The sequence below is a fragment of the Pecten maximus genome, chromosome 14, assembly GCF_902652985.1.
Source record: "Pecten maximus chromosome 14, xPecMax1.1, whole genome shotgun sequence".
In the NCBI taxonomy this organism is placed as follows: domain Eukaryota; kingdom Metazoa; phylum Mollusca; class Bivalvia; order Pectinida; family Pectinidae; genus Pecten; species Pecten maximus.
In genome coordinates this window covers 12,683,056-12,699,024 of record NC_047028.1, presented here as the reverse complement: position 1 = coordinate 12,699,024, position 15,969 = coordinate 12,683,056, and the positions used below count along the sequence as shown (strand labels likewise).

General features: G+C 37.7%; 1 protein-coding gene across 1 annotated transcript in view; it reads right to left on the bottom strand.

Annotated features, from left to right (window-relative positions):
- Window positions 1-15,969, bottom strand: part of LOC117342373 (sodium/hydrogen exchanger 2-like) — a 101,663-nt gene that overhangs the window by 77,111 nt on the left and 8,583 nt on the right.

The following is a 15,969-nucleotide window of genomic DNA, read 5'->3' as shown; positions in this document are numbered from 1 at the left end:
CCATGTTGTTTTCCGATTGGTCTCAAAATGCAATATGCATAACTAGGCACCAAGTGGAACCTACATATGAAATTTGAGAAAGATCCCTTCAGTACTTTCTCAGAAATAGCGATAACAAACTTCGATTGTCAAAATCCAAGATGGCGGCCTGTCGGCCATGTTGTTTTCCGATTGGTCTCAACATGCAATATGTATAAAAAGGCACCGAGGGGAACCTACATATGAAATTCGAGAAAGATCCCTTCATTAGTTTCTGAGAAATAGCGATAACAAACTTCAATTGTCAAAATCCAAGATGGCTGCCTGTCGGCCATGTTGCTTTCCGATTGGTCTCAAAATACAATAAGCATAACTAGGCACCGAGGGGAACCTACATATGAAATTTGAGAAAGATCCCTTCAGTGCTTTCTGAGAAATAGCAATAACAAATTTCAATTGTCAAAATCCAAGATGGCTGCCTGTCGGCCATGTTGTTTTTCGATTGGTCTCAAAATGCAATATGCATAACTAGGCACCAAGGGGAACTTACATATGAAATTTGAGAAAGATCCCTTCAGTACTTTCTGAGAAATAGCAATAACTAACTTCAATTGTCAAAATCCAAGATGGCTGCCTGTCGGCCATGTTGTTTTCCCGATTGGTCTCAAAATCCAATATGCATAACAAGGCACCAAGGGGAACCTACATATGAAATTTGAGAAAGATCTCTTCAGTACTTTCTCAGAAATAGCGATAACAAACTTCAATTGTCAAAATCCAAGATGGCTGCCTGTCGGCCATGTTGTTATCCGATTGGTCTCAAAACGCAATATGCATAACTAGGCACCAAGGGGAACCTACATATGAAATTTGAGAAAGATCCCTTCAGTACTTTCTCAGAAATAGCGATAACAAACTTCAATTGTCAAAATCCAAGATGGCGGCCTGTCGGCCATGTTGTTTTCCGATTGGTCTCAACATGCAATATGCATAAAAAGGCACCGAGGGGAACCTACATATGAAATTTGAGAAAGATCCCTTCATTAGTTTCTGAGAAATAGCGATAACAAACTTCAATTGTCAAAATCCAAGATGGCTGCCTGTCGGCCATGTTGTTTTTCGATTGGTCTCCAAATGCAATATGCATAACTAGGCACCAAGGGGAACCTACATATGAAATTTGAGAAAGATCCCTTCAGTACTTTCTGAGAAATAGCGATAACAAACTTCAATTGTCAAAATCCAAGATGGCTGCCTGTCGGCCATGTTGTTTTCCGATTGGTCTCCAAATGCAATATGCATAACTAGGCACCAAGGGGAACCTACATATGAAATTTGAGAAAGATCCCTTCAGTTATTTCTGAGAAATAGCGATAACAAACTTCAATTGTCAAAATCCAAGATGGCTGCCTGTCGGCCATGTTGTTTTTCGATTGGTCTCCAAATGCAATATGCATAACTAGGCACCAAGGGGAACCTACATATGAAATTTGAGAAAGATCCCTTCAGTACTTTCTGAGAAATAGCGATAACAAACTTCAATTGTCAAAATCCAAGATGGCTGCCTGTCGGCCATGTTGTTTTCCCGATTGGTCTCAAAATCCAATATGCATAACAAGGCACCAAGGGGAACCTACATATGAAATTTGAGAAAGATCTCTTCAGTACTTTCTCAGAAATAGCGATAACAAACTTCAATTGTCAAAATCCAAGATGGCTGCCTGTCGGCCATGTTGTTATCCGATTGGTCTCAAAACGCAATATGCATAACTAGGCACCAAGGGGAACCTACATATGAAATTTGAGAAAGATCCCTTCAGTACTTTCTCAGAAATAGCGATAACAAACTTCAATTGTCAAAATCCAAGATGGCGGCCTGTCGGCCATGTTGTTTTTCGATTGGTCTCAAAATGCAATATGCATAACTAGGCACCAAGGGGAACTTACATATGAAATTTGAGAAAGATCCCTTCAGTACTTTCTGAGAAATAGCAATAACTAACTTCAATTGTCAAAATCCAAGATGGCTGCCTGTCGGCCATGTTGTTTTCCCGATTGGTCTCAAAATCCAATATGCATAACAAGGCACCAAGGGGAACCTACATATGAAATTTGAGAAAGATCTCTTCAGTACTTTCTCAGAAATAGCGATAACAAACTTCAATTGTCAAAATCCAAGATGGCTGCCTGTCGGCCATGTTGTTATCCGATTGGTCTCAAAACGCAATATGCATAACTAGGCACCAAGGGGAACCTACATATGAAATTTGAGAAAGATCCCTTCAGTACTTTCTCAGAAATAGCGATAACAAACTTCAATTGTCAAAATCCAAGATGGCGGCCTGTCGGCCATGTTGTTTTCCGATTGGTCTCAACATGCAATATGCATAAATAGGCACCGAGGGGAACCTACATATGAAATTTGAGAAAGATCCCTTCATTAGTTTCTGAGAAATAGCGATAACAAACTTCAATTGTCAAAATCCAAGATGGCTGCCTGTCGGCCATGTTGTTTTCCGATTGGTCTCAAAATACAATAAGCATAACTAGGCACCGAGGGGAACCTACATATGAAATTTGAGAAAGATCCCTTCAGTACTTTCTGAGAAATAGCAATAACAAACTTCAATTGTCAAAATCCAAGATGGCTGCCTGTCGGCCATGTTGTTATCCGATTGGTCTCCAAATGCAATATGCATAACTAGGCACCAAGGGGAACCTACATATGAAATTTGAGAAAGATCCCTTCAGTTATTTCTGAGAAATAGCGATAACAAACTTCAATTGTCAAAATCCAAGATGGCTGTCTGTCGGCCATGTTGTTTTTCGCTTGGTCTCCAAATGCAATATGCATAACTAGGCACCAAGGGAAACCTACATATGAAATTTGAAAAAGATCCCTTCAGTACTTTCTCAGAAATAGCGATAACAAACTTCAATTGTCAAAATCCAAGATGGCTGCCTGTCGGCCATGTTGTTTTCCGATTGGTCTCCAAATGCAATATGCATAACTAGGCACCAAGGGAAACCTACATATGAAATTTGAGAAAGATCCCTTCAGTTATTTCTGAGAAATAGCGATAACAAACTTCAATTGTCAAAATCCAAGATGGCTGCCTGTCGGCCATGTTGTTTTTCGATTGGTCTCCAAATGCAATATGCATAACTAGGCACCAAGGGGAACCTACATATGAAATTTGAGAAAGATCCCTTCAGTACTTTCTGAGAAATAGCGATAACAAACTTCAATTGTCAAAATCCAAGATGGCTGCCTGTCAGCCATGTTGTTTTCCGATTGGTGTCAAAATGCAATATGCATAACTAGGCACCAAGGGGGACCTACATATGAAATTTGAGAAAGATTCCCTTCAGCACTTTCTGAGGATTAGCGATAACAAGAACTGTTTACGGACGGACGGACGGACGGACGGACGGACGGACGGACGCAGGGACGATTTGAATAGCCACGGACCATCTGATGATGGTGGGCTAAAAACACAGAACCAAGGACACATCTAAACATCTGTTAATAAGACCTTGAGAATGATCTCAAAGTCAACAGCTCTATTACAATGATTATATGGCTCCCAACAAGAGTTGGAGAACAAACAGCTAATTAACAAACCTAAGTCACAGACAACATGTATGTATACCATCGCCATAAATAAATGTCAAACTCCAAAGTTTCTCATTTCTAAATATAACTACAGTGACATCACTGACTACAAGGTTTGTATATATTAATGCTAGAACAATTATACTGATGTCTGAAACCCAGGTATGTTAGACCTGTAAAGAGCTCACCAATATTATATATTATTATCATATTTTACTAAAGGAAATCATTTATAATTTGTTATAGACCTTTACCATGATACCGAATGCCATATCTATTTATAACCAATTTCCAGTATGGCCATTAATCAATAGGGAAAGCTTAAGTTTTTTACCAAGTAGAACTGTCAATGGCTAACATATACATCACCCAACCCTTATTTGTAACCATGGCAACAAAATGACAGCTATTGCTTTGGAAAACAAGAGGCCCATTGGGCCTGCATCGCTCACCTGGTTGGATTAGGCCAATGTCAAAATAATGTTCATATTCAATTCGTTTTATTTGTAAATCTCTAACAATGCTATATATGGTTATAGTGTGGTAATCCAAACTGCTTTAAAGATTAATGAAGTCCAGACTCTCTAAGGTCTGAAAGACCTCAAGAATTGCTTTTAGAACATGCATTCATCACTTTATGACTAGTAGCGATTCAAAGGAATTACCTCTATTTCCCCTATTGGGCCCCGTCCCTTTGGCCCCTTTGGGGTCAGAGTTACCATTATGCAAAATCTGTTCCCCTTCCCCAAGGATGTTTCTGACCACCAAATTGGGTTCAAATCCCTTCATAACTTTATGACAAGTAGCGATTTAAAGGAATTACCTCTATTTCCCCTATTGGGCCCCGCCCTTTTGGCCCCTCGGGGGTTAGAGTCACCTTTTATGCAAAATCTGTTCTCCTTCCCCCAAGGAATCTTTTTGACCAAATTGGGTTCAAATCCATTCATAACTTTATGACAAGTAGCGATTTAAAGGAATTACCTTTATTTCCCCTATTGGGCCCTGCCCTTTTGGCCCCTCTGGGGTCAGAGTCACAATTCATGTAAAATCTGTTCCCCTTCCCCCAAGGATCTTTTTGACCAAATTGGGTTCAAATCCATTCATAACTTTATGACTAGTAGCGATTCAAAGGAATTACCTCTATTTCCCCTATTGGGCCCCGCACCTTTGGCCCCTTTAGGGTCAGTCACCATTTATGCAAAATCTGTTCTTCTTCCCCCAAGGATGTTTTTGACCAAATTGGGTTCAAATCCATTCATATCTTTATGACTAGTAGCGATTTAAAGGAATTACCTCTATTTCCCCTATTGGGCCCCGCCCTTTTGGCCCCTCGGGGGTCAGAGTCACAATTCATGCAAAATCTGTTCCCCTTCCCCCAAGGATCTTTTTGACCAAATTGGCTTCAAATCCATTCATAACTTTATGACTAGTAGCGATTCAAAGGAATTACCTCTATTTCCCCTATTGGGCCCCGCACCTTTGGCCCCTTTTGGGTCAGAGTCACCATTTATGCAAAATCTGTTCTTCTTCCCCCAAGGATGTTTCTGACCAAATTGGGTTCAAATCCATTCATATCTTTATGACTAGTAGCGATTCAAAGGAATTACCTCTTTTCCCCTATTGGGCCCCACCCTTTTTGCCCCTCGGGGGTCAGAGTCACCATTTATGCAAAATCTGTTCCCCTTACCCCAAGGATGTTTCTGACCAAATTGGGTTCAAATCCATTCATAACTTTATGACTAGTAGCGATTTAAAGAAATTACCTCTATTTCACATATTGGGCCCCGCCCCTTTGGCCCCTTTTGGGTCAGAGTCACCATTTATGCAAAATCTGTTCCCCTTCCCCCAAGGATGTTTCTGAGCAAATTGGGTTCAAATCCCTTGATAACTTAATAAGTAGTAGCGATTTAAAGGAATTACCTTTATTTCCCCTACTGGGCCACGCCCTTTTGGCCCCTCGGGGGTCAGAGTCACCATTTATGCAAAATCTGTTCCCCTTCCCCCAAGGATGTTTCTGAGCAAATTGGGTTCAAATCCATTGATAACTTAATAAGCTAGTAGCGATTTAAAGGAATTACCTCTATTTCCCCTACTGGGCCACGCCCCTTTGGCCCCAGGGGGGTCAGAGTCACCATTTATGCAAAATCTGTTCCCCTTCCCCCAATGATGTTTCTGACCAAATTGGGTTCAAATCCATTCATAACTTTATGCCTAGTAGTGATTTAAAGGAATTACCTCTATTTCCCTTATTGGGCCCTGCCCCTTTGGCCCCTTTGGGGTCAGAGCTACCATTTATGCAAAATCTGTTCCCCTTCCCCCAAGGATGTTTCGGACCAAATTGGGTTCAAATCCATTCATAACTTTATGACTAGTAGCGATTTAAAGGAATTACCTCTATTTCCCTATTGGGCCCCGCCCCTTTGGCCCCTCGGGGGTCAGAGTCACCATTTATGCAAAATCTGTTCCCCTTCTGCCAAGAATGTTTCTGGCCAAATTTGGTCAAAATCCAATAAGAACTTTTTGACTAGTAGCGATTTGAAGTAAATGTTGAAGGACGACGGACGGACGGACGACGGACGACGGACGGACGACGGACGCTGCGCCATGACATAAGCTCACCGGACCTTCGGTCCAGGTGAGCTAATAACACTATTGTATTGTATTTGCTTTCCCTCAAAACCTTACATATCAATTTTCAGATTGATTGGATAATATTTAAATTCTGGCCAATCGTAAGCCTCCATTATAATTCCACAGAAACAGTTCTGAAACACCTGATGTCTTAAATACTAGGCATTAATAAGTCCGACCACTTGACCAAGTTTGAATAAAATTTATCTAAGGACTGATGAACTTTTGGCCATCACACAACATCTTTGTGAAGTGATCTGGTTACTATGACAACCAAAATTTCTGGAAATAAAATTTGCATGCACATTTTCGAATATTCTCTTACATTCCTGCATAGTTTTGTTCAAATTGGTTAACTGTGTTTGGAGGAGTAGTCCAGACAAGATATGTCTCACTAAGTGGTATCAAGGGCCATAACTCCGGTAAAAAATGATTGAACATAATGGCTTTCAGGGAGTAGCAAGAACATGTCATTAATAACATGTGTGTAAAGTTTTATTGAACTTCATGCATAATCCAGCTATGAGTGGGCATTATAAAATTGTGTCTACAAACTGACAGACATGTTGATTCCAGTAACTCCTCCCAACCATATTTGACCTTAAACAAGCACACTGTGAAATTACAAAAACACAAAAGGGAGTACTTTCATAAAACCATGTACAGAGAAAATTTCTGTGAAAAACTTTGGTGAAATATGTAGTGAAAACAATTATGAGTCTTCAGTTTAATAGACTAAATATTATATTGGTAGATTGGTGAGTTACCAGGTAAGCTACGTTTTTTTTATGATTTAATCATTAGCACACTCATCCTCTATTTCTGAAAATGGTAGGGGTGCTCTTATAGGGGCAGGTGTGCTTATTAGGTGGAATACAATATTTATATATAATTACACTACAATTGACCACAGAAAAAAAAACAAGTATGGAGGGCAGAAGGGGATAAGAGGGCAAGGGAGAGGAGAGGAAGGTGGTTGAGTGGGGATTCAAAAGATAGGGGAGAGGGGAGGAGGGAGGAGGGGAAGGAAAGAGACGGATAGGGGGAATACAGAAGAGGGTAAATTGCACCGGGAAAGGGGGCAGAGGTTGAAATGTAGAGGAACAGTGGAGGAGTGGGGAATGTTATGGTTTATAAATCGATGTCAAATGTTCCTGTATATAATTGAAATGTTAAACAGGTTGATTGTTCAGGAAAGTTAATTAAGATACATTTTGGTTTTAAATCAAACATGTAGATATACTGTCATAGTCCTAGGATTTGTTTCTCAATACAAACAGATCTGTGTACATCGTAGTAACATTTACTGTTAATGCTCATTAAGCCACCTGTAGATAAAGGAGGCAGATTGTAGGCCAGGAACATCTCCAGGGAATGTACAATGTCACCAGAGACATCCCCCACACCAACCAGGCCTTGTTAGCTCTGTCACTATCTGGACCAGGCAATCAGCCAGTTATATTCCTGTGTTATCACAGTGGTATACTCAGCAGGAAGTGGTCTGGTGTGAGGTATGGGTAAACAAATGAGGGGGTAATAGTTAGTAGGGAGGGGGTAATAGTTTGGTAGGGAGGGGGTAATAGTGTGGTAGGGAGGGGGTTATAGTCTGGTAGGGAGGGGGCAATAGTGTGGTAGGGAGGGGGTAATAGTCTGGTAGGGAGGGGGTAATAGTCTGGTAGGGAGGGGGTTATAGTCTGGTAGGGAGGGGGTAATAGTCTGGTAGGGAGGGGGTTATAGTCTGGTAGGGAGGGGGTAATAGTTTGGAAGGGAGGGGGTAATAGTCTGGTAGGGAGGGGGTTATAGTCTAGTAGGGAGGGGGTTATAGTCTGGTAGGGAGGGGGTAATAGTCTGGTAGGGAGGGGGTAATAGTTAGTAGGGAGGGGGTAATAATGTGGTAGGGAGGGGGTAATAGTTAGTAGGGAGGGGGTAATAGTGTGGTAGGGAGGGGGTAATAGTGTGGTAGGGTTAGAATATTAGTCTATGTTAGCAATACCTGACGTCTGTATTGAGGATGAGAGACGGAACTCAAATGACCAAGAAAAAAAGAGATGTTTTAAAATAGTAATGGACCAACTTATTACTATAGTGAAAGGTTTAAAGTTCCTCAAGGAAGATTCATGTCACACATAATCAAACAATTAAGAATTTAAAGTTGTAGAATTCAATTCTTCATAAAAACCAATCACAAGGAAGGGATTTTAACAGTCATGAATCAAGAGAAGGGTAATACAGTCATGATCAGATAAAAGGGTAATACAGTCATGATCCCAGAGAAGGGTAATACAGTCATGAACCCAGAGAAGGGTAATACAGTAATTAACCCAGAGAAAGGGTAATACAGTCATGAACCCAGAGAAGGGTAATACAGTAATTAACCCAGAGAAAGGGTAATACAGTAATTAACCCAGAGAAAGGGTAATACAGTAATTAACCCAGAGAAAGGGTAATACAGTAATTAACCCAGAGAAGGGTAATACAGTAATTAACCCAGAGAAAGGGTAATACAGTCATGAACCCAGAAAAGGGTAATACAGTCATGAACACAGATAAGGGCAATACAGTCATGATCATGAGAGAAGGGTAATACAGTAATTAACACTAGAATTGACATGAGTCAGACTATACCCCCCCCCCCCCCCCCCCCCCCCCCCCCCCCCCCCTCCCACCCAATAAAACTGCAGGCCATGAGGAACATAAAATGTAAATTTCTTCCAGAAATGAGGAAATGTTAAAAGTAAATCCTTACATTGTTTTATGTGAAAGAAGTAGAGGCCACGTGTTTGATCCTATATATACATACAGAAGCTGAGATCATAAATAGTATGACTCTCTTCATCCTTCAGTAGGAACCTTATGTTTACTATAGAGAAAAACCTCCTGTTTCATCCAAAGGATTGTCTTCACAGCATACATCACTTACAGACAGATCTCAGCAGTTTATCAAAACAATAAACCACCCATTATTACCGTGTGTATAATCATTGTTAAAGCATACCACCCATTACTACCGTGTGTTTAACCCAGGACAAATGGTTGTATAAGAATTACTACACATGTTACTGGAACATTCTGATTCGTTCATCAACATTACTTTCCTTAACTACAATTTTCCATAGGAAAACATAACAAGTTTCCTTAAAAGTTTTCCCCCTTATTTCCAATAACATTTTTCTAAGGAAAAATCTTAGTTGTGGAATTTCTTTGAATCAAGGAATGTTGATTAAACCAAAGGAAGATTTAAAATATCCAAATCTTGTTCTCTAAGAGCTAATCTTATAGAAAATCATTCTTCACAGTATCCTTGTACAGAACACAAAAGGTTCCAATCTAACAAGATTTTCTAAATGTATAGGAAATCTTCTATCACTTCATACCCCTGCAGTCTTCGACAAATTAACTGGCCTGCCTTTATACCAGAACGTAATGGGACAAGATGACCAATTTGAATTTAGTAACACAAAAATATTTTGCTCACTGATCAGGAATTACATTAAGGGATAAACCAATTAATTCATTGTAAGCAGTGTGACAAATGTAATCTAGACCATTCTTTTGGATTGTTCAACAGCCACTGTCTATACAAGCTACTGGCTCATCAACTCAATGCCAGCTAGTAACCTTTGGAATGTTCAACAGCCACTGTCTATACAAGCTACTGGCTCATCAACTCAATGCCAGCTAGTAACCTTTGGATTGTTCAACAGTCACCGTCTATACAAGCTACTGGCTCATCAACTCAATGCCAGCTAGTCACCTTTGGATTGTTCAACAGCCACTGTCTATACAAGCTACTGGATCATCAACTCAATGCCAGCTAGTAACCTTTGGATTGTTCAACAGCAACTGTCTATACAAGGTACTGGCTCACCCCAATGCCAGCTAGTCACCTATTACAAAGAACGCAACCTCCTACCTTCCATCCCTCAAAAACTATAATAACAATCACTGCACTGTGCATTCCACATCACTGACACACATACCTTACATCAGTAATAACATCCTAAGTTATGTTAGCATGAAATTAGATTGATAGACCTATTTGTGAAGGTGTATGGTCTGCCACAGGACAAAGGATTCAAAGTTCTATTGATTATGACAGAAATGGACTCTTTTTCTTTTAACTCTGTGAGTGAAACAATCATCTATAACAAGCCCCTGTGGTTCCTTACAATTTTTTTCGCTATAGATCAAATATACTGTTCCTTAGAACATTTTCTCCATAATAAGTGAAACAATTCGGTCTTTGTAATAATGAACCTATTTGCAAAAGTGGTGGGTGGGCTAAAAATATCCCCAGATAAAACCCTGGGCAAGAGGGAAAATTGTGGCAGCGATCTAAGATTATAATATGGAATAGGATAGCCCTATCTACATCAATGACTTATGGCTGAAATATGAAAATAATTACCTAATTATATCATTTACATGTTTTCCATTCAGATCTTCTGACATCAAATTACAGATGACAGATAAAATTGTAAGTTACAAGGTTCGGAAAAAACGTGTTGTGTTTAGTTATCGCTTAGTTAAAGAAGAGAAATAAAAATATATGAACCATTTCTCATTGGTTTATTTTCACACAAGTAAATATAGGCACTAAGAACTGAGAAATATTACAAGGAATATGTACATCTGTGTGTACTGCCATGGTACTGGCAGGACTGAGACTATGGTAGACAGTACTTCATGGATGATATTGATAATGTCCCATGTTTATTATAGGCTATCACTTGCTCAAGCTAATTAGAAATATACTTATATGTAAAACCATAACATAGGGTAAGTACTAGACAGCATCGTGACTCATTATTTCTAAAAACAAATAGATTGGATATCAAGCATTGAGAAAGTTTGAATGTTTAATGGTATACATCTTAATTGTTGTAACAAAGAGTTTCTGAATTAAATCTTTTTGAATTACTTCATACACTTGGAAAAATAATAAGGCTTTACTGTGTCAATCCCTTGTATGTTGTGTACATTTCACATTGTAGCCTCATTTTGAAATTGACAGGGTTGATTTATAATATTCAGGGTATTGTAATAAAAAAATGTATGTTCAAAATATGAAAAAGAGATATATTTAATTAAGTTTATAGTGTACATTATTTATCCAGCATAAGATAGATTATAAATGATCACTCTAAAAAGATTGTTTTTCATATGGTGACAAGATTGGATTGTCTTTTCATAGAACATGTCTTTTTAATCAGAAAAAAACAATAACTTTTTACAGAAAATAATCGTTTTCACAACATCTTCATTATTACTTTTCCCATTGTGGATTAGACATCAAAAAGCAGTGGGGGATATGGGCTTATTCGTGAATATGGACGTATGCAAAAATGTAAAAATAGGGGTTTTGTTTGGTTAATTTTGTTTAATGTCCTATTAACAGTCAGGGTCATTTAAGGACGTGCCTGGTTTTGGAGGTGGAGGAAAGCCGGAGTACCTGGAGAAAAACCACCGACCTACGGTCAGTACCAGCCAACTGCCCCACATAGGTTTCAAACTCGCAACCCAGAGGTGGATGGCTTGTGATAAAATGTCTAGACACCTTAACAACTGGCCACCGCGGCCCCAAAATAGGGGGTGGGGGGCTTATCACCGAGTATGGGTGTCCATCATCAGCGACCAGGTAGCTCAGTTGGTAGAGCATCCATATGGTAACCACCAAAGGTAGGGTTATAACGTTAACCATACACCTCTTCAGCTGTGGTTGAAGTCGTCCATGCTTTACTAACTCATCATAACCCTTGAGGGAAATTGTCTAGACATGACCTAGAATCGTTTTGTTTAGACCCATTTGCTTGATTACAAATAATTCTCTTCTATTACATATGATTGAATAACAAAATCTACTTCTCTATAATGAGAAACCTTAGCCCTATTCCACAGAAATAAAAAAGAATCTCTGAAGACAAAAAAACTCTTATGACAAATCACTATTACATTGTTTAAAGCAATGGAATTTACAAACAAGACAGTTTATAAAGGTTACGCAAATATCTCCGGGACACCTCTCAGTCAAGTCGCTAGAGGCCTCCTTAAAGAGAGGTTCTCTGGAATATCTCAATGAACAAAGGATTATAGTAAACTCTGACATCAAAGCTGATAGACTGAACATGTGTTATGTGTATCAGAGGTTTATATTACACTTATTACAGTGGGGACTGAACCGGAGACCTTTTTACCAAGTCACATGTGACTTCCCTGGAACTGATAACTTACAATGGACACAGCATTGTAGTAACTCTTGACTCGAAGATGGCAGACCAAGCATGTGTAACAAAGATTATACTAAATTATAGATATATAAATGTCTCCACTAGGAATCGAACCCAGGACCTCAGGCTTATTAGACCTAACACTTTACTGATGGAGTGAGAGAGAAATTCTCTCTGGCTAAAGAGTTGAAAGGAAACAGCTAGCGTTTATAGCCTTGCTACACGTGTCTATAACTAGCTCATGTTGTATATCTATATAAATTACTTTTTTTTCTCTCTCTTTTCTGTATTAACATACACAAACTGGATGCATGTCTGCAGGATGAAAGGAACGGGCTATCTGATGTCAGAAACTACACCCAATGCATTAAGGGAGACCTGAGCTTGGTCAATCTCGCTTGAACTTGCATGGTCAATCACCAGTGACCAGATACCATCAATCAACTCATGTCTCCCTCTGTACATGGGGCTCCTTTCAGCATCTTCTGTTTCTATGTGAAGATATACAGAGATACTGTCCTCCTATCAAACACAATATACATGATCTGTAGTTACAGAAGTCTATTCTATCTCCAGCCAAGTTTGATTTGGACAGACAACAGTGTCCTTGTACGACAGTTCAATATATAAACCCTTACAATATATTAAATCTAGTAAGTCAATGTTTTAGACAATAATTTAACAACATATCCATCTTAAGTCTAGATCTAATTAATCAGAAAATATACTTCTAATGAACTTAAATTTCAGCACGTTATCAGATATAACGCGATTAGCACAATGATGAATTTGTACGCCCAAGATAGTTGGTGCAGAAACGATATACAGGAACAGGATTTAATCAACCGTCAGCACTATTGATGTGAATGTAAAACAAATGTTCAAATAACTAAATTTACTTTAGAGAATGTGTTTCCCCAATACTTTGACCGCCACATATACATTTAAAATATGGCAAATTAAACCAGGTTGATATGATATATGAGAGTTTAATACATAGATAAGTCATAGAGATGTCAGAACAATCTAACAAAATAATTTTTAAATGTGCATGAAATCCAATATAAATATCATAAATCGGATTAGTCTGTAGCAATGATTGAAAGTAATGTAGCATTTCCTAGAAACAGTGCAAGCCCTCCTGTGAGAGGACATATTTGTAATATCAACATGTTTTGCCTGAATAAAAAGATTTTAATCAAAAAAAAAAAAGAAACAGAGTGGAATCTGAAGTTTCTAATTAAATAGTTTTACTCATGATATATAAAGTCACATCAATTTTCATCAAATAATCAATTTTGAAATAACAGAAAAATGACAAGGCAAAATAAACTATGAGATAGATATTTAATCAAATTACCAGTACAATCAAATATCAATAAAATCTTTTGTGTATTTAATCAATCACAATCAAATAATTAGGCCTAATTGATTTAAATTACAATTAAATACTTAGGCGTAATTGATTAATTAAAATCAAATATTAATCAAATACTTAACTGTAATTGATTAATTAAAATCAAATATTAATCAAATACTTAGGTGTAATTGATTAATTACAAAATTCCATAATTATTCGAAATCATGGCTGTCATTTTATTTCATTTTGCTATACAGTTCTGTTATTTAACTACCTAAATGCTATTGTTCAATCATTATAAGCTAGAATTGAAAATTTACCAAGTATATAAAAGATGGTTTAAAAAATCTGATGGATAATTGCTTAGTCAACTCTTCATTATACAATTAAACTTTACATTAACTAGACAATGTCTGTAAGACATAAATACTCCCACTGACATGTGACCTTTGCATAAAGTTTGACCAAAATCCATGAAAGAATGAAGTTGGTAAGTGTTCTAAATTGAATCAGTTGATGATTTTCTATATATAGCAATGGTGACATTGGCCTTGACCTTGGAACACGTAAACACAATGATGCTCATGTTTGACCTTTGTATAAAAGTCCGCCCAAAATCTGTCAAAGACTGAAGTTACTAATAATATATATAAGAGTTTATGTTGAATCAGAAGGTGACCTGAGAGGAGGGGGCAGACAACAATATATATATTTATAGCAGGGACATAAAAATTCCAACTCTTAATCACGACATATATACATCAATGTGACATGACATATATACATCAACATGACATGACATATATACACATCAACATGACATGACATATATACATCAACATGACATGACATATATACATCAACATGACATGACATATATACATCAACATGACATGACATATATACATCAACGTGACATGACATATATACATCAACATGACATGACATATATACATCAACGTGACATGACATATACACATCAACATGACATGACATATATACATCAACATGACATGACATATACATCAACGTGACATGACATATATACATCAACATGACATATATACATCAACATGACATGACATATATACATCAACACGACATGACATATATACATCAACATGACATGACATATAAATCAACATGACACGACATATATACATCAACATGACATATATACATCAAAGTGACATGACACATCAACATGACATGAAATATATACACATCAACATGACATGACATATATATATCAACATGACATGACATATATATACATCAACATGACATATATACATCAACATGATGTGACATATATACATCAACATGACATGACATATACATATCAACATGACATGACATATATACATCAACATGACATGACATATATACACCAACATGACATGACATATATACATCAACGTGACGTGACATATTTACTAAAGTTAGGATAGCTGGGTTATAACCTGTAATTGTCCTTCAAAAATTCATTCTGAGCACTCTTCAGATCCTCAAAAGAATGAACTTCTCCCAACATTGTAATATCAATGACTACTACATTTGGACAGACAATACCATATGACTGATACCATAGTTTATTGTAAGTATTTACTGAAAACTCTTTTTCTCCCAGCAATCTTGACAAAGCATGTTGCAAATGTTTTTACTATGTTTATAATGTATTCTACCATGTTTGCTAACGCCAGTTTTGATTGGTTTAAAACCATGTATTATTTTCCAATAATACACGCTCGTGCCAATAATACACGCTCATGCCAATAATACACGCTCGTGAGTCACGGCTGTAACAATTTTATATATCTAATATTCACATATTTCATAGAAGGTTACTATAGCCGAGTGGGCTAATGGGTTAGTCTTTCATTACATTTTTATCACGACGCGAGTTCGAATCCTACGGAGGCCCCCCCCCTTTTTTTTCTTTTTTTTATCCCTTTTTTTTTTAATTTTCAAAATCAATGCCATATGATATAGAAATGTATATTTCATCAACAAATAATGCAATACTCAAGAAATAAATTACAAGGTTTTCCCGGGGTTTCTTTGCTGTTTTTCTATTAGAAAGAGGTCGATCTCAGAACTAAACTGTACATTGTAGAATAGAAATAATCAACTTTGACTCGTGTATTGTTGCAGGA